The following is a 20,863-nucleotide window of genomic DNA, read 5'->3' on the forward strand; positions in this document are numbered from 1 at the left end:
AAAGTTACAAAAAATCAAAGCAATGTTATCAGAAAGAAAAGATGAACATTACGAAATGCGAAATGGTGTAGTTTACAGGAAAAGAAACGAAGGACTCCTCTTCTGCATACCAGATTCCATGGTAGAGAGCGTATTGTACAAGTACCACAATAGGATGGGCCACGTAGGGATAGACAATAGTTACCGATTTAATTAACAAAACCTACTGGTACTAAGAAATTGCGTAAAATGTATCGCATTTTCCGCAAAGCCTGGCAAGAAGGAAGGAAGGATTTTTGCATTCCATCCCAAAAAGTACAATGCCATTCAATGTAATTCATATTGATCACTACGGTCCTATAAATAGTAAAGATACAAAGAAAAAGCATATGCTCCTAATTATAGATGCCTGCACAAAGTACCTTCGATTGTATTCCACAAATACGACCAGTTCAAAAGAAGCTATAGAAGCACTTAACGATTATTTTAAAGCGTACAGTCGACCCAAACACCGAGTATCTGTCAGAGGCTCGTGATTCACTTCTGATGAATTTGAATCATTCCTAGAGTCCCACAATGCTGATCACATAAAGATCGCGACAGGGTCGCCTCAAGCCAACGGACCAATGAAAAGAATAAATAGAGAGTTAGGGCCACTGATAGCTAAAATGCATGATATAGACAAAAATGAACCCTGGCACAAAGTGTTAGATAAAGTAGAGTTTGCAATGAATAATACAAAAAACAGAAGCATAAATGAATATCCAAGTGTAATGCTCTTCGGTAAATGCAAAAAGGCAACAGCATAGATAAAAGAAAATGTTGTAGATGAAAACCAAGAAGATGTTCAAAGAGATTTAGAGCTTACTAGAAGGAAGGCAGCAATAATTCAGAAAATAACACAGGAATATAATAAAAGCTATGTTGATTCGAAAAGACAGAAACCTAGAGTTTTTTCAAAAGGCGATTACGTAATTTTCAAAAATTTTAACTCACAGCTTGGTGTTTCTCACAAACTAGTACCAAAATTCAAAGGGCCGTATGAAATTTCCAAAGGTTTAGAAAGTGATCGATATGTTGTTCAAGACATAGAAGGGTTCCAACAAAAACAACAAAGAGCTGAAGTAGTGTGCACGCGTTTAAATCCTGACTACAGAGTTAAAATCGAAAACAATCGCTAACATAATAAATTATAGTTTAAACAAGTAAAAAAGCTAAAGTCGGGTGTCCCGACTTTGAAATACTCTGTACATATGTTTACAATAATTATAGAAAATAAAAAAATTAAGAAAATAAAAAAAAAAATTTGATCGATTTTACCTCTCTCGGTATTCGAACTCACGTAAAGGGTGTATAATTGCACATTTACATAGCAATTGCGTCTGTGTGAGTGTATGTATGCCTATGCGCATCTATTCGTGTCTGTGTAAGCATTTTCGCAGTCAACACAACAGCAACATCAACAACAGCCGCGGGCAGCGCTTGAGCAGCGCTGCAGCAGCGCTGCATCAGCAAATATATTTATGGCTATAACTTCTTGTTAAATCGGTCTATCATAATGAAATTTGGCATACGGACACATAATAACCAACTGGGGGTATTTCCAAAATTTTAGTTCGAAATTCCAAGAATTACGGGAGTTACGATTTGCGGGGTAGAGGGGGGAGGGAGGGGAATTTCAAAATATACATTTTCTGCGTATTCACATAAGGCATCTGGGACTAAAATTTGGTGTTCCTAGGTCTTATAGTCTCCGAGATATAGGCGATTATACGAATGGAAAATCGGGAAAACCCCCATAGGGGGGAAGTGGGGGGGGAAAATCAAAAAAATAAAACAAACTCGTATAGAATACACACATAACGCATCTTTGTGCAAAATTTGGTGTCTCTATCTCTTATAGTCTCTGAGATCCAGGTGTTCATACGGACGGACAGACGGACAGACGGACAGACAGACAGACAGGGCTAGATCGACTCGTCTCGTCATGCTGATCAAGAATATATATACTTTGTGGGGTCTGCCACGCCTCCTTCTGCCTGTTACATTTTTCAGCTTCCGCAAACCTAATATACTCTTGTACATTTCATGTACAGAGTATAAAAACTAAAACAAGTAAAAAAGCTAAAGTCGGGTGTCCCGACTTCGAAATACTCTGTACATATGTTTACAATAATTATAGAAAATAAAAAAAATTAAGAAAATAAAAAAAAAAATTTGATCGATTTTACCTCTCTCGGTATTCGAACTCACGTAAAGGGTTTATAATTGCACATTTACATAGCAATTGCGTCTGTGTGAGTCTATGTATGCCTATGCGCATCTATTCGTGTCTGTGTAAGCATTTTCGCAGTCAACCAAACAGCAACATCAACAACAGCCGCGGGCAGCGCTTGAGCAGCGCTGCAGCAGCGCTGCATCAGCAAATATATTTATGGCTATAACTTCTTGTTAAATCGGTCTATCATAATGAAATTTGGCATACGGACACATAATAACTAACTGGGGGTATTTCCAAAATTTTAGTTAGAAATTCCAAGAATTACGGGAGTTACGATTTGCGGGGTAGAGGGGGGAGGGAGGGGAATTCCAAAATATACATTTTCTGCGTATTCACATAAGGCATCTGGGACTAAAATTTGGTGTTCCTAGGTCTTATAGTCTCCGAGATATAGGCGATTATACGAATGGAAAATCGGGAAAACCCCCATAGGGGGGAAGTGGGGGGGAAAATCAAAAAAATAAAACAAACTCGTATAGAATACACACATAACGCATCTTCGTGCAAAATTTGGTGTCTCTATCTCTTATAGTCTCTGAGATCCAGGTGTTCATACGGACGGACAGACGGACAGACGGACAGACGGACAGACGGACAGACGGACAGACAGACAGACAGGGCTAGATCGACTCGTCTCGTCATGCTGATCAAGAATATATATACTTTGTGGGGTCTGCCACGCCTCCTTCTGCCTGTTACATTTTTCAGCTCCCGCAAACCTAATATACTCTTGTACATTTCATGTACAGAGTATAAAAACACGCTTAAATGGCAAACCGAATTAAAAAGTGGAAAATAATTTGTAAGTATCCAGAGCTTGTGTTACAGTAATAGAAAATTCCAACAATCAATTACGACTAATTAATTTGGAATAAGATTAAAATAAAAATTAAATTATAAATGAAATAATTCAATTATTCTAAAAAGAAAGCGTGACCGATTTGGAAATATTGTATTGTCATCAGTAATTGACCCCTGTGCAAATTTACAAGCTGATCAGACTTCTGGAAATTGGTAAAAATTACGCTTAAATTACATACATACATACAGGTGAAGCTTATAAAAGCGTGTTAAAAATCAACAATTCGATGTATCGATGCATATTTTGGTATACGCGAAATCTACTGGCTTAGGATTTAGACATTCCAAAAGTACGGGCAATTGCTGATTTAACAGTTCTCCTATCAAATGTCCTTATCAACTGTTAAGTCGTTTCGTCCATGTTTGCGTTTCTAGTCGCTGTCGAACTTGTATTTAGTACTGGGGGTCTAATTAGATTGTTATCGATTTTTATAGAAGGAATTTATCACCGAATGTTAAATAAAATGTGTTGAACAAGAGAGAACGCTACAGTCGAGCAAGCCCGACAGTAAAATAGCCTGTACTCTCCACAAAAAAGGAAAATTAAATACAAAAAAATATTTAAGCAAAAATTAAATTATTAAAAAAAAAATAAATTAATTAATGTAAAACATACATAGAATACATATTTATGTACAATTACAACAGCATAAATTTCCATCATTGTGTCTATGCGTGTATGCATGTAGCACAAAGTTGAACCAAAGCAGCAACAGCTGCGGGAAGCGCTGCGGGCAGAGGTACAAGCAGAGCATGGGCAGCGATTTTATTTAACTTTATCAGAATTGACCTATCATGATGAAACTTGGCATACAGACACATAAACACTAACTGGATATAAATTCCAAATTTGAGTTGAAAATTCTATAGAATTACCCTGTACTCAAAGGGTAAAAGGCTATACTAGTTTTGTGCGAATGTATGTAACACACAGAAGGAGGCGTGACAGACCCCACAAAGTATATATATTATTGATCAGAATGACAAGACTAGTCGATATAGCCATGTCCGTCCATCCGTCTGTCTGTCTGTATGAGCGCAAGGATATCAGCAACTACAATAGATAGGATAACAAAACTTGACATTCAGGTTCCCCTAAGCCCTAGGCAGATCGAGTTTGTGTTTTTTTTTCTGATACACCCCTGAAGAAAGTTATAGCCATAAATAAAATCGCTGCGCTTGCGCTACCTGCAGTTCTGCCCGCAGCTGTTGGTGTTGTTGCTGCTTTGGTTCAACTTTGTGCTGCATACATACACGCATATAAACATGCATAGACCCGATGACGTATGCTGTTGAAACTGTACATAAGCATGTATACAAGGTGTGTTCCAAAGTAAACAGGACTTTTTGAATCTAGCGCCCCCTGGTGGCGCTATCTATATGTCGACTGGTGTGTTACAATCTGCTATCTTTATCGATTGTCCAGTGAGAATTTCATGATATTTCATTGATTGGAAGTAAAGTTATTGCGTTTCAAGTGTCAGTATGTTTGTGTTATCGGTGCGAAAATGAACTACGAACAAAGAGCCAACATTAAATTTTGGTTTAAAATTGGTAAAACTTTTACCGAAACGTTTCAATTGGTGGAACAAGCTTATGGCGAGGATTGCCTATCCCGTAGCAGAGTGCACGAGTGGTTTCAACGTTTTCAAAGTGGTCGTGAGGACCTAAATGACGATCAACACGTGGGCCAATCAAAATTCGTGATCACCCAAAATTCCATCGAAACTGTGCGTGAATTCATAAAATATCAGCGGAAAACATCATTGAAATTGATGGAAATGGAACTGAATATCTCCAAAACATCGATTTATGAAAGGTGTGTGCACGGTTTGTTCCGCACAAATTGACTGACGACCTAAAATTGCTCAAAATCGATCGATGCTTGTGACCGATTATTTGACCAAAAATCAAATTTTAACCATTAAACACTCACCGTAATCACCTGATATGACACCGTGCAACTTCTACCTTTTCGGAAAAATGCATTTGCCCATGAAAGGAAAGCGTTATGCAGACGTAGAGGCCATTTAAAAGGCTTGCACCGGCATACTGGCAAAAAGCTGTATTGAAGCAGAAGGAGACTATTTTGAATAAAATAAATTGATTTTGCCGAAAAAACCAGTTGTTTTTTTTTTTAAGTCCTGTTTACTTTGGAACACACCTTGTATATTAAATAAATTTTATTTGGATCTCAGAGACTATAAGAGGTAGAGACACCAAACTTTGCACAAAGATGCGTTATGTATGTACGCTGTGCAAGTTTGTTTAATTTTTTTGATTGCTTTGCTTTGCAATTGCTTTGTATATGTGCAATTATACACCCTTTACGTGTGTTCGAATACCAAGAGAGGTAAAATCGATCAACATTTTTTAAAAATTAATTTTCTTAATTTTTTTAGTTTTCTATAATTATTGTAAACATATGTACAGAATATTTCAAAGTCGGGACACATGACAAACTCGTATAGAATACACAAATAAGGCATCTTTGTGCAAAATTTGGTGTCTCTATCTCTTATAGTCTCTGAGATCTAGGTGATCATACGGACGGACAGACGGACAGACAGATAGACAGACAGACAGACAGGGCTAAATCGACTCGTCTTGTCATGCTGATCAAGAATATATATACTTTGTGGGGTCTGCCACGCCTCCTTCTGCCTGTTACATTTTTCAGCTGGCGCAAACCCAATATACTCTTGTACATTTCATGTACAGAGTATAAAAGAATCAGGGTACAGGGTATAATAATAATCTACTTTTATTTCAAATTTCATCTAAATTGGTTAATTCTAAGAAAAGTTATTGCTTCTGCTAGAGGCGCATGTACCTCAGTGTCGGAAGCTTACCTGGGTACAGAGTATTTCATTGTCGGGCTTGCTCGACTGTAGCGTTATCTCTTGTTTAAGAAATAAAGTTATGCTGATATATAATATATATATCATCATGATATATAATCATAATACAATATCAAAAAATAAGTGTTGTTTTAATTCTGTGCCTCTTTATTTAAAATACGCACACATGTACATACATATGTAACACATGTTTCCACATAATTGCAAGCAACACATGCACAAATATATACATATGTATGTACATATATACATAAATTTTATATACGGTCATACTCGGGTAAAACACACGCAATACGCGAGATATACTTGGCTAAAACCAGCGCAATACCCGAGTACAACTCGCGCAGTGCCCAAACAATACCCGAGCTATAACTGTAAAATACCCGTTTAATCAAACGCACATTCTCGAAAGTCTGGTTTGTTTCAATTATGACCAGAGAACTGCAACGAGTATGTTCGAGTATTTTCGACCACCCTTGCTGAAAATTCAATCAAATCAGATCATTGCTTGGCTGCAAACGAGCTCGAACGAGTTGAGTACTCTCAGCATTTTTCTTATGATCGAACTTGCATTTTTCATAAACAAGCACCGGATTTTGTGGTGCACAAGGGATGCATAATTGAGCCAATACCCAAACCTAAGGTTATCGGTGCATCGAGCTTATGATCGTGATTCTGGAACCGCACACCACATGGATATGCCCGCGAATCCGAGATAAAAGTGGCTAAAGGCTCTGTCGCAATTGCTACGTGGGGACGCACTTTTATACGTTGGGAGAATTGAAATTGGCGCCCTTTCAGATAAGATTTCAAGCGGCTGGTGCTAACAAAGGACTTCATAGTTCGTGGCAATACCTTTGAAACCATGCAATATCCATGCTAAGGAGGATGGGGTTTCGTCAATAGAAAGTTACTTCACTACAGCAGCACTTGGGTACAGCGCGAAACTAAGCCCAGCAGCTTACTAGGAAGGAGAGAAGGTTCTACCACATGTGCAGCATGTGTTCGATGTAGAATGGATATGTATTGCTTGAAAAAATTGGCAACTCAAACAAAAACGACACAAATTTAAATTCTATTCTCCAGCAACTACATCAGCGTCAACTACGAAGGCCTTCGGAGGAGATTACGATGGTTGAGTTCCTTCCAAATAACTAAGATATTTAACTAACTTTGTGTTGTGATTATAATAACCTGAGCCAAAGATACCTCACATATCGAAATGCCTAATGCCAACTCCATCTGAGTTTGTATACTAAATAAGTGCATAATGCTATACAAGCGGGTGCAGTTATCAGCCGTTTGATTTTTCTACATATGCGCCTAAACGCAAATGGAAACGGGTGAAGCATATTTTTTTCTGTCTTTTATTTTGATTATACTTATCCACTGAGGCATCGAATATGTAAGCTAGCTTAATATGCAGACATACATACATAACGTTATCATTCTAGCAAAACGCTTACGGTGGGTCACATATAGTTAAATATGAAATGAAAAGCCTTGTGCAAATGGAAGCACTTAAGTTGGAAAATAATCATTTGTTGTTCGGTTTTGTAACCATTTTGTATTATAGTTTAAAACATTCTTATTATTGATAACTTTGTATACTTTTCAAACAATTTTCGCCCTTAAAGGCACATGAAGTTCGCATATTAAAATTTGAAATGAGCGTTATTAAAATTTATTTGTCCATCTTTATCTAAATAAATGTATATTACCATGAATGAGTAAATTTGGAGTACATTTCCTTGAAAGTAATGTAGAAAGTATTGGTGTCGTAGAAACTTTAGGGATTTTCCAAATCTCTGGCTAAAGGAAAATCATGGTAGGGTTGGTACAGAAACCTAGCTACGATACCATCAAGTAGCTTGACGGTGTAATAGTGGGCTTTTCTTTCTTTCTTAACTCCTTAATTTAACTTAACTTAACTCCTCTTAATTTTTGCAACATTTTAAGGAATAGAGGACTCATTGATTCGTGTATACGACGAGTTAATGGCACAATGAAATGAATCAACGAACCCCCTACCGGGTGTTTGCTAGTCGCAACCAATTTTTTTCTTTCCCGGTTCACCTTAGCTCAGGAATGAATTTTGGTTTAGCGTTCAGGCATTTCGTCCAGAAAGCGTAGTCAGACATTACATCTTATTGACTGCCCAACGGGAACTGGGTGTGTATATTGTATACAAATGTAGTTTCGGAGGGAAAGGCAATATCTAAGTATTATTCCTAGTTCATTTTATCCCTGGATATTATAGAATTGTCACCATTGATACCATTGGTATATTGTACACCATAGTTATAACTTGATTGGTTTGCTTTCGAGCACAGCAGGCTCGGTCACTTTGCTGCTTGCTGTCGGTTCGAACGAGTACCGGCCTTGATTGGTTTGCTTTCAAGCAGTTCACGCTCGTTCACTTCGTTTAAATTGACTGGGTCCTGATGGAAACAAACCAGACTTTGCAGAATGAGCGTTTAATTGAACGAGTATAGTGCCGTTATTGCTCGAGTATTGTTTGGGTTTCAGGTTTCACCCGAGTATGACCGTATAAAAAATGCATGTATGTACATTGAAAACAAAACTTATGTATATATTTATTTTTATATCTTGATATTCAGCATGATTTTATTTCTTAAACAAGTAAAAAAGCTAAAGTCGGGTGTCCCGACTTTGAAATACTCTGTACATATGTTTACAATAATTATAGAAAATAAAAAATACACATTTTCTGCGTATTCACACAAGGCATCTGGGACTCAAATTTTGTGTTTCTAGGTCTTATAGTCTCGGAGATATAGGCGATTATACGAATGGAAAATCGGGAAAACCTCCATAGGGGAGAAGTGGGCGGGAAAATCAAAAAAATTAAACAAACTCGTATAGCGTACACACATAAGGCATCTTTGTGCAAAATTTGGAGTCTCTAGCTCTTATAGTCTCTGAGATCTAGGTGATCATACGGACGGACAGACGGACGGACGGACAGACGGACAGACAGACAGACAGGGCTCAATCGACTCGTCTTGTCATGCTGATCAAGAATATATATACTTTGTGGGGTCTGCCACGCCTCCTTCTGCCTGTTACATTTTTCAGCTCCCGCAAACCTAATATACTCTTGTACATTTCATGTACAGAGTATAAAAAGGTACTCAAAAATCTTAGAATAAAAAATTAATATAAATTAAAATAGCATAACTATTTTTAATTTAAATAAGAAGAAAGATATTTCTTTTCGCTAATAGTTTTGTTGGATTCTTTAATTTATATGCATTTACATACTTGTATACGAAGTTACTATTGAACCAATAGCCGAAAAAACAATTGCCATGACTAGGGAACTACCCAAACTCTACCGCACATTTCGGTCATGCGGGCTTGATTGTAAATACGACGTTAGATCATTGCTTGCACACAGGCAAAAAGTCACCGCCGCTCATTCTGAATCTTTGCTGTTGTGAGTCGAACTGACTGGTTGGTGAGCGTTCGTTCACAACCGGTCATTGCTTGCATTCATGCAAGAAGTTTCGGTCACAACCGCTCACTTCTGAGTTTTTTCAGATTTGATTCGAACTGAGAGTTCGTTGCGGGCTCGTTCACAACCAATCATTGCTTGTCACTATACCTAAATGAAAAAATCATACCGAGTATGGGTAAATACTCGAGTATGACCGAAAATATAGTACTCGTTGCAGTTCTCTGATTAGGACCCAGTCAGCCTGAAATGTTTGCAAGTAAACCAATCAAGGCTGGTACTTGTTCGCAAAAAAAGAACGCTGGCTCATTCAAGTTCGATTGTAAGAAAAATGCTGAGAGTACTTAACCCGTTCGAACTCGTTTGCAACGAAGCAAAGATCTGATTTGATTGCATTTTCTGCAAGGGTGGTCGAACATACTTGAACATACTCGTTGCTGTTTTGTAATTGTATTGTCATCAGTCCTTGACCCCTGTACAAATTTGCAAGCTGATCAGACTTCTGGAAAGTGCTAAAAATTATGTTTTCATTAATACCTTAAGGAATAGAACGATATACTATACTAGAATAAAATTTTTGTACAATAGGGGTATTCCAACAGTTAGTTAGTATGTCCGTATGTTAAGTTTCATCATGATTGGTAAATTCTGAAGAAAGTTAAAGCCACAAATAAAATTTCTGCTCATGCTCTGCCTGCAGCTCTGTCGGCAGCGCTGCCCGCAGCTGTTGTTGCTGTTGATGCTTTGGTTCAACTTTGTGCTGCATACATACACGCATATAAACACGCAGAGACACGATTCTGATGTAAATTTATTCTATTGAAATTGTAGATAACACTTATGTATGTATGCATGTGTTGAATATTTTATATTTTATTTGATTAATTAATTAAATAATTTAATAATTTAAAAAAAAATTTATTTTCTTAAATTTTTCTTTTTTGCGGAGAGTACAGGGTATTTTACTGTCGGGCTTGCTCGACTTTAGCGTTCTATCTTGTTTTGATCTAATTTTGCATTAATATTCTTTTGCTGTTTAAGTTTTCATGATATCGTTTTATATCTTTTTATTAAATATTTAATGCTACTTCAAAACTCTTGATTGATATTTTTCACTTTTTTTTGTCTTTTTAGTATATTTTCTTATGATTGCTTGACTACTGAATGGAATAGTGCACGACATACATATATACATACATAGGTGGTTTTCTTTTGTTTTTTTCCAATTTTATGAAATAAAAAAAAAAAAAATAAAGTTACGATTTGTGGGGTAGAGGGGGGAGGGAGGGAAATTCCAAAATATACATTTTCTGCGTATTCACATAAGGCATCTGGGACTAAAATTTGGTGTTTCTAGGTCTTATAGTCTCCGAGATATAGGCGATTATACGAATGGAAAATCGGAAAAACCCCCATAGGGGGGAAGTGGGGGGGAAAATCAAAAAAATAAAACTCATATAGAATACACACATAAGGCATCTTTATGCAAAATTTGGTGTCTCTATCTCTTATAGTCTCTGAGATCCAGGTGTTCATACGGACGGACAGACGGACAGACAGACAGGCAGGGCTAGATCGACTCGTCTCGTCATGCTGATCAAGAATATATATACTTTGTGGGGTCTGCCACGCTTCCTTCTGCCTGTTACATTTTCAGCTCCCGCAAACCTAATATACTTCTGTACATTTCAAGTACAGAGTATAATAAAGTAAAAACTTTCACGAAAGTATGTCTCGTTTATTTAGGTGTTTGAATGGAACTGAAACTTAAATCAAATCTATACCTATTCAAACCCTAAGCTTGGAAACGGCTACAATGCAACGTTAGCGTAACAGCCGCAGCGAGTGGCGTGATCGTCAAGTTCTAAGAAATTTTGGTCTTGGTGATGGAAACATTGCAGACGCTGTGTCAGTAATTATGGCTATGTTGCAACGGGTACTCTCGATCGTCGATCGATTTAAACAACCTGGTAGTTGACTTAGATCCTCTTTTATTGGTGAATGCAAAGCGATAAAGAATATATATATATATATATATATATATACGATTGTGTAAGTTAACAACGGGTTTTTAAATTAGACGACGGCTAATCGCTGATTCGTTACATGGCTGAAACGACTGACGACTGAGACGGCCGACTTGTGTCTTATATACGACATGACTGCTGACAACTTTAAAACGGCTTGCTGCTAAATATTGTTGCTGCCAATTGCCTTGGCTAGGGGCGGGTGGGGTTTAGAATACCCCTACAGTACGTCAACACTTGTCATATGCGGCGACTATCATAGACATGATTAAAATGTAGCTAGACGGCCGTTCAGAGAGCTCACAGAGCAAGAGAGGTGATGGATACACTTCGCGCTCCAGCAAAGAGGAATGTATGCTTGACCATCATACATTAGAATTGATACCAGGGACACAAATACCTAACGAAGAAGTCCTTGGGGCGTTAGTCTGGCGTATACCACACTCGTGCATTATGACAGTTAAATAAGCCTAAAATACATTTGAGTGCTGTGGTCGTAAACGCTTCAATGAGGTACACTCCACAAAAAATAGCCATGGCTCTGTTCTCCTGCTGTCTGTATAGGGATGCCATCTTCTTGCTATAGGTGCCTGGTTGCCACGTTATACTTGCCCATCCTGCTTTTCATCTGTCTCAGATGAAGCCTATAACTATATGCATCTATGTTCAAATGGTGGATGACGATTCCATAATATCCGAGGATAAAATGAACTAGGAATGAAACAAGACTACCGGTTCTCTCCGCGACTGCATCTGTATACAATATACACACATAGGCAGTCAATTAGATGTAATGTTTGACTATGGCATTCTGAAAGAAATGCATGACCGGCAAAACAAAATTCATTCCTGAGTTAAGGTGAAACTAGAAACAAATAAATCGATTGGGACTCGAAATTGCGACTAACAAACAGCCTGTGGGGGGGTTCGTTGATTCATTTGATTCTGCCATTAACTCGTCGTATACACATAGAATAAATAAATGAGTCCGCTATGCCTTAAATGTTGCAAAAAAAAATAACTGGGCAGATTATGCCCAGAAAGAAAGAGAAAAATGAGTTAAGAAAGGAGGAAAAGCCCTGTATTACACCTCTGAGCTACTAGATGTTATCGTAGCTAGGCTTCTTTACCCACCCTACCATGATTTTCCCTTAGCCAAATATGTGGAAAATCCCTAAAATTTCTACGACACCATATTCCCCGTCTACATTACTTTCAAGGAAAGTTACTCAAAATTTACTCATTCATGATAATATACATTTATTTAGATAAAGATGCAAAAATTAATTGTAATAACGCTCATTTCAAATTTTAAGATGCGAACTTCATGTGCCTTTAAGGGCGAAAATTGTTTGAAAAGTATACAAAGTTATCAATAATAAGAAGGGTTTAAACTATAATACAAAATGGTTACAAAAACTAACTTCAAATGATTATCTTCCAACTTAAGTATAATAATAATAATATACGTACTATGCGTTTCATTTCATGTTTAACTAGGTGTGTACCACGGTGAGTAGTTGGTTACAACGACAGCGTTATGTATGGATTTCTGCATATTAGGCTAGCTCACATATTCGATGCCTCAGCGGATAAGTATATTCAAAACAAAGTACAGAAAAAAAAATATGCTTTACCCGATTCTATTTTCGTTCAGGCGCATATGCATAAAAATCAAACAGCTGATAACTGCAACCACATGTATAGAGTTATGCATTAGTTTGATATACAAACTCAGATGGAGTTTGCATTTGGCATTTCAATATGTAATATAGGTTTGGCTCGGGTTATTATAATCACAACACAAAGTTAAATATTTTAATTATTTGGAACGAACTCATCCATCGTAATCTCCTCCGAAGGTCTTCGTAGTCGACTCTGATGTAGTTGCTGGAGAATAAATTTAAATTTGTGTCGTTTTGGTTTTGGTTGCCAATTTTATCAAACAAAACATATCCATCCTACATCGAAGACATGCTGCGCTTTCTTTACATACACTTGTTGTTGTGGAAATTATATTAAATAACTGCTTCTGTAGTTAGACAGAAAAGTTCAAATTAATAACCTAACTCAAAATTAAAATTAAACAAATTTCAGATGGCGATAGCCTAACATGGCTATTCGCGTTGGACCTGTGACCTGTCCTTGGTCATGTGGCAGAACCTTCTCTCTCCTTCCTAGTAAAATGCTGGGTTTAGTTTCGCGCTCGACACGAGTGCTGTTGTAGTGAAGTAGCTTTCTATGGACGAAACACCATGCTCATGCACTTATCATGGATATTGCATGGTTTCAAAGGCATTGCCACGAACTATGGAGTCCTTGATTAGCAACAGTCGCTTGAAACCTGCTCTGGGAGGCGCCGAATTTCTTGGCCACTCCCAATTCTCGCAAAGGTATAACGTGCGTCCTCACGTAGCAATTGCGACAGAGCCTTTAGCCACTTTTAGGTCAGATTCGAGTGCATTCGATGCGGTGCGCGGTTCCAGAATCGGGCACCAAGCTCACAATGTTTGCCTTTATGGGGCCTCACGCTATTGCGCCGTCGCTAAATTAATAAAGCTGGCCTTCAACTTGCTGCGCGTGGACTTATTTTTGTTGTTTTCCCTTTTTCCTCGTTGCCAACAATTCTGCACCAAAATATCTATTTCACTGCCCACTTATGGGTAGCTAAAAGAACATAACTTACTATAAAATAATAATATTTGGTGGATGCCTGATATTTACCGAGATTAATTTCTTTATATCAATGGCAGAACGAGATTCACGATTTATTTTCTCTTGACTGCACTAAGTACGTCCGTCGCTGATGCTGGCTCCAAAGGAATGAAGAACTACGATTGTACTCTCTATCGCTTATAAGCTGTGCACGCTATGATCCTCTCAGAGAGAGAGAGAGAGAGAGAGAGAGAGAGAAAAATAGCACGACATCGCATCTGCCAATTTGACATTTGCACTCACGATCATAAGCTCGATGCACCGATAACCCTTAGGTTAAGGTATTGGCTAAATTATGCATCCCTTGTTCACCACAAGCCGTATCGTCTTCGTCGTCTTGTGTTTGCTTTTGGTAGCGCCTCAACTTTATAAAATCGGCACTGGTTGTTGTCATCTGGAGCCCCTGAAAATCTGAAACTTTTCGAATAGTGTTACGCTCAGTTTGTAGACCCAGAATAAATTCCTCTTCCAATATTTTGATAATTTCGGTATATGCTTCGTAGCGCATTTTCACTCCAAACATAACTTCAAAACAACATACATATTCTATTGACGTTGATGGCATGCTGAACTTTTGATGTGTACTTGTTGTGCTATAGGCAGTTGTTAAGATTAGGATTTGCAAAGTTGTTTCGAGTTTTTGTATAATAAAATTACAAATTAAATTAAATTTGATTTGTTCTGCAGTTTTTTATTCAATTCTTTTACATTTAGTTGTGTATAACTCCTTAAACTCCTTCGAAGTGAATGTTGTACATTTATCGCTTATACGCTGCAGACTACCGAAATAGCTGACCCAGGATTCCACGTGCTTAATGATCTCTTGTGCATCTGCCGAACCCAACTACCAAATATTTATAGTACTTATAATATTTAAGTGTAGAGTCCAGCGTGCCCAAGTGATCGAAATGTAGTAATTTATACAGGGTGCGCCATCTTTTATGTCGGTATGTAAACATTGAATATCTTTGAAAATAAACAATCGATTTTCAAGTATGAGATATTTTTATTAAATTTGGTTCTGTACAATTTCTTGAACTGAGGTTTTCAACACTGGTCTGCTCAAGTCAATCGGTTCACTAATGACAAAGTTATATATATTCGTGTCTGTGTAAACATGTGTGCAGTCAACCAAAGCACCAGCATCAACAACAGCCGCGGGCAGCACTTGAGGAGCGCTTGAGCAGCGCTGCAGCAGCAAATATATTTATGGCTATAACTTAAGTCGGTCTATCATAGTGAAACTTGGCACACGGACACATAATAACCAACTGGGGGTATTTCCAAAATTTTAGTTCGAAATTCCAAGAATTACGGGAGTTACGATTTGCTCGGGAGAGGAGGAGGAAGGGAAATTCCAAAATATACATTTTCTGCGTATTCACATAAGGCATCTGGGACTAAAATTTGGTGTTCGTAGGTCTTGTAGTCTCCGAGATATAGGCGATTATACGAATGGAAAATCGGGAAAACCCCCATAGGGGGGAAGTGGGGGGGAAAATCAAAAAAATAAAACAAACTCGTATAGAATACACACATAAGGCATCTTTGTGCAAAATTTGGTGTCTCTATCTCTTATAGTCTCTGAGATCCAGGTGTTCATACGGACGGACAGACGGACAGACAGACAGGCAGGGCTAGATCGACTCGTCTTGTCACGCTGATCAAGAATATATATACTTTGTGGGGTCTGCCACGCCTCCTTCTGCCTGTTACATATTTCAGCTCCCGCAAACCTTATATACTTCTGTACATTTCATGTACAGAGTATAAAAAGCGCGGCTTTATAAAAAAATTCAAAAAACTGGTACTTCTTCCATACCCAAGATTATGGAACAGTGTATTACCTCTCAGCTTCAACATCTTTGCAATTCCATAGTCTCCCCATATCAGCATGGTTTTGTACCCCAAAAACCCTACAAACTTAATCGAGTTCACATCCCTTATACTATACACCGCACTGCCGTACCCTGACCTATCATCACATCTGAATCTTCAAGCTGACCTAAATGGAGTCACAATCCCTCACAAACTTCTTTCTGGTGATATTGACTCCCCTTTCCTTCTTAGCCTCGTAGACTTGGCAGTTCCCTTAAGATTTACTCGTACATTTCGTACCCTTCGATTGCCTATTTGTAGATCTAACTTTGCTTCACATGAACCCTTTCGTGTGTTGTGTTCTAATTATAATAATTTTTCACACAACATATCCTTCGAACACACTAAGACTATTTCATCATTAATATACTTGCAGCTTGATTCTGATAATCTCTAATCCTATCTTACTCTACTAGTTGTTTCACTTGTTGAATTTTCTTTTAAGTTATACTATTTCATATTTTGTATATTTATAAACATTTTTTTCTTTTCTCCTTCTTATTATTATTTTTATACCTTGTATCCAAAGGGTAATAGGGTATACTAGCTTAGTGCGAATGTATGTAACACACAGAAGGAGGCGTGGAAAAGTCCACACGAGTCGATATAGCCATGTCCGTCTGTCCGTCTATCCGTCCGTCTGACCGTCTGTATGAGCGCAAGGATCTCAGGAAATACATACAATAGCTAGAATAACCAAACTTGGTATCGACGTTCCCCTAAGTCCCAAGCACGTCAAGGTTATTTGTATACCCTGCACCCAAAGGTACAAGTTTTGTGCGAATGTATGTAACATACAGAAGGAGGCGTGTCAAAGCCCACATTGTATATATATTATTGATCAGGGTGACAAGCCGAGTCGATATCGACATGTCCGCCTGTCTGTCTGTATGAGCGCACGGATCTCAGAAGGTACAAGAGCCAGAATGACCAACCTTGGTATCCAGATTCCCCTGAGCCCTAGGCAGGTCAAGTTTGTTTTTTATGTTTATAAATGAATAAGTAAAAGGCTATACTAGTTTTGTGCGAATGTATGTAACATACAGAAGGAGGCGTGGCAGACCCCACAAAGTATAGTATATATATTATTGATCAGGAAGCTCTGCCCGCAGCGCTGCCAGCAGCTGTTGTTATTGCTTTGGTTCAACTTTGTGCTGCATACATACACGAATATAAACACGCAGAGACACGATTCTGATGTAAATGTATGCTGTTGAAACTGTAAATGAAGATGTCTGCACTTTTGTATATATGTATTGAATATTTTGTATTTAATTTAATTAAATAATTTAAATAATAAAATTTTTTAAAATTAATTAATTTTTTTTTTTTTCATTTTTTCCTTTTTGGTGGGAGGTACAGGGACGTAAGAGTAAAAATCACCTTTTTGATCGATTTTACCTCTTTTGGTATTCGAACTCACGTAAAGGGTGTATAATCGCAGTCAACCAAAGCACCAGCATCAACAACAGCCGCGGGCAGCGTTGAGCAGCGCTGCAGCAGCAAATATATTTATGGCTATAACTTCTTGTTAAATCGGTCTATTATGATGAAACTAATGCTTCGGGAAGTGTACATATAACCTATCCGTAGCAATTACCATCCACACCTAGTCGTGGAATACCTTGGCTGTTACAAACGAGGTACACAAACGACCGAGTACACGGCGGTATATCTGTATATTGTGAAATGCTGATCCTAAAAGGTCCTAGCTTGAATGGTCAATTGCTAGTCAGTAACTGAAGTTGGCGTGTCTAATAATTACATGTGGCAGCCTCGCCAATTACACTAGGCTACTGTGGGCTAATAACCTACATTGCCAAAACTCATCCTATTACTGAAGTCAACCCAAATTTTAGTAATGTGAATATAAATACGATTACCGATGCAAATACAAACGCGAATTTAGGTACGGTAAATACAAATACTATTGCAATACCGAAGAACAACTCAACTGTGAATAATACTGCTGATAACTCGGGCAGAAAAAATTTGTGCAATTGAAAAAAATACGACTTGGAAATATAAAAGTTCGTGCTTGAAGCCTCCAGACTAGCACAAGCAGAACAAATTCTTAACGACTACACATAGGCGATTATAGGAAACGAGATTCAGAAACGCGATGGCAAAGCTGCGGAGAATTGAAAACTCAACTATTTTTTATATTCTGGTGGTGACTCGAGTGGTCAAAGAGGTGTTGCACTGCTACTAACCAAAAGATGCCGCGATTCTAAACTGAAATGGAATCCAGTTTTTGATAGAATTTTGTATGCAAAACTTAAGGCAAGGCGAAGAAATATCTCAATGCGACACCCCGGCGCTCATGACGTTAAATAAGTGATGGGTGATCTAAATGCGAAGGTTGGTTCGGATAACTCTAGCCGTTGTGCGGTGATGGAGACTTATGGCCTAAGCACAGTCAACAACAATGGAAATAGGCTCATTGAATTCTGCCAAATGCAATCGCTAATAATGGGTGGCACTATATTTCCGCATAAGGACATCCATAAATACATGTGGACATTCCCTAACGGAATGGTGAAAATCCTGATTGACAATCTATGCATTTCACAACGATATAGAGCGTACATGCAAGATGTAAGAACATATAGGGGAGCTGACCTTCACTCCGACCACCATCTTCTAATAGGTTATTTTAAAGTAAAGCTATTATACGGTATAAAATGAAATAAGCTTAATATAAATGCTATGAATGAAGAAAAAACTGAACAATTAAAAGAGCGAATAGCGTATCTACTCAGTATGATGATCAGCAAATGATATGGGATCAAATTTCACAAAGACTTCTATAAATTGGAATGGAGGTAGTAGGTATACAGAATTATGTAACAAATCGTGGATATTGTATGCAACATGGGATGTAATTAATATAGCGCAGCTAATTAAAACAAAAATGAAACAAAATTTGAACACTGAGAATAAATCAGCATAAGAAACGATGTCTTGAAACAAGTTAAAAAGTCTGTTCGAGACGACAAATGCGCCTATTTCGTCAACATCGCCGACTGAGCCCAACGTGCGGCTGAGGCAAATGATCTTACTATCGTATACGAAAACATTTCAAAATTAACAAATGTGAATTCTTCAGCAAACAAGCCAATATTTGATGAGGATGGCTGCTTAGTCACAGGCGTAGGAGAACAAACATCTGGAAGCGACTCTTCGAATAGACACTGGGATCAAACAATAACATAGAGGCTGCAGGTTCCCGAGTGCTTGAACCCTTCACGTATTAGTTGTGAAGCGCCCTGTTAGAGAGATAAGAGAGGCCATTTGTAAGCTCAAGAGTGGTAAAGCTAGTGGCACGCTATACAATACTCCAGCCGTTCTATTCAAACTAGCCAAAAAGGGGTTTGGTCTACGGTATACGAGCAACTGGAGAGGTATTACGGTGCTTAATACTATCAATAACATTGTCATGCAAATAATAATAATAACCCCACATTCGTTGGGGTTAGCAAAGGCATTTGATATTGTCGAAAATAAATGTCTAGGCATTAACGCAAGATTAAACCAGGGGATCACTATTGGGAGTGAGGTCATCGAAGAAGTCTCCTCATTTAACTATCTAGGATGCATCGTTAGTGAATCCGGAGGGTCCGTAAAATATATTGCTGCCATTTATAACAAGGCAAAAAAGGCGTTCGGCCGCTTGAGAAAAGTCTGCAGATTTATCGCAAACCTAAATTGTGAAATTACGAATCATCTGTAAAAGGATTCTGTATACATGCGAAACGCGGCGACTAAATGCAAATGCATAGACTCCATAACTAGATTTACAAATTGGCATTCAACGATTTTCAAAATATAGAAATGAGTTTTTCACTTCGCACATGTAGCAACAACATTTGGTTTTGGCCTCGTTGGAACATCTGCCACTATCCTGTGTTAAATCAAAAATCCACAGATGCAACGATATTACTTTATGACGTGCTTCATTGTCTAAAACACGGTTCACTTTACTCATTTCTGTGGTAAGGTTTTATAATGTTGACTCAAAATTTGTCAATGAAGATTTATATTATTTTTTTGGGTTGGGAAGGGAAAAACACTCCCCCTCTTTAAGAACGTCTCTCCAATTCGTAAGTGCTTTCGTTATGCGCTTTCATCATTTCTCTGTGTCCAGAGTACTTTATTTCAACTAATTCCTTTTTCTCTGAATGTAGAAGATCTCCATTATTTCTGCTACCAGTTCATTCCATGTTCCACTTTGTCATTGTTGGAGTCTTCGTATAAACAGCTAGTTTTTCAGCTTTTTTTCTATCTTGTGTAGGTTTGTGCCGAAGTATCCGTGTCCCATCGTTATTTGTGTTTTGTAGGATTTCTATTCTCTCAATATCTGGAATCGGTCTGACCGTCCATCTCCCTGTGTCCTTATTGATCCAGCTCCCTTGCCATCGCTTCAGTGTTCCAGCTTAAATCGGTCTATGGTGTGTGTTGTTGCTTGTCCTGTTTCTTATATTGTATAAATTTCTTTCCGCTGTCAGGATAAGGGGCTTGAACGGCTGCTTCGTTGTTGACCTCCATCAGAAGTTTTCGTCGGGCTTGAAAAAGGTGCTTCCCAAAGGACTGCATAGGGATTTTGTTATCTCCGCAGACTTAGTTTTCGCGTACTCTAGGTGTGCTCCAAATAGCAGTATTGGGTCCAGCCTGATGCCTAGGTATTTCATTGCTACTTGTGTGCTTTTGGTGTCTTCGTCGACTCTCATATCAATTTCATTCAGTGTGCCGTTTAAGAGCCAACAGTAACTCGGGTTTTCCC

General features: G+C 38.1%; 1 protein-coding gene and 1 long non-coding RNA gene across 2 annotated transcripts in view; one reads left to right on the top strand and one right to left on the bottom strand.

Moving 5' to 3' along the window:
• Positions 1-20,863, top strand: part of LOC115628090 (forkhead box protein P1) — a 211,528-nt gene that overhangs the window by 74,915 nt on the left and 115,750 nt on the right. The window lies entirely within an intron of this gene.
• Positions 13,405-14,311, bottom strand: LOC115628091. The gene is made up of 2 exons (XR_003995741.1): positions 14,212-14,311; positions 13,405-14,154 (listed from the first exon to the last, which is right to left on the bottom strand). It is a non-coding gene; the product is annotated as an uncharacterized LOC115628091 (long non-coding RNA).

The sequence above is a fragment of the Scaptodrosophila lebanonensis genome, unplaced genomic scaffold (assembly GCF_003285725.1).
Source record: "Scaptodrosophila lebanonensis strain 11010-0011.00,11010-0021.00 unplaced genomic scaffold, SlebRS2 tig00000101-arrow-pilon, whole genome shotgun sequence".
Taxonomy (NCBI): Eukaryota; Metazoa; Arthropoda; class Insecta; order Diptera; family Drosophilidae; genus Scaptodrosophila; species Scaptodrosophila lebanonensis.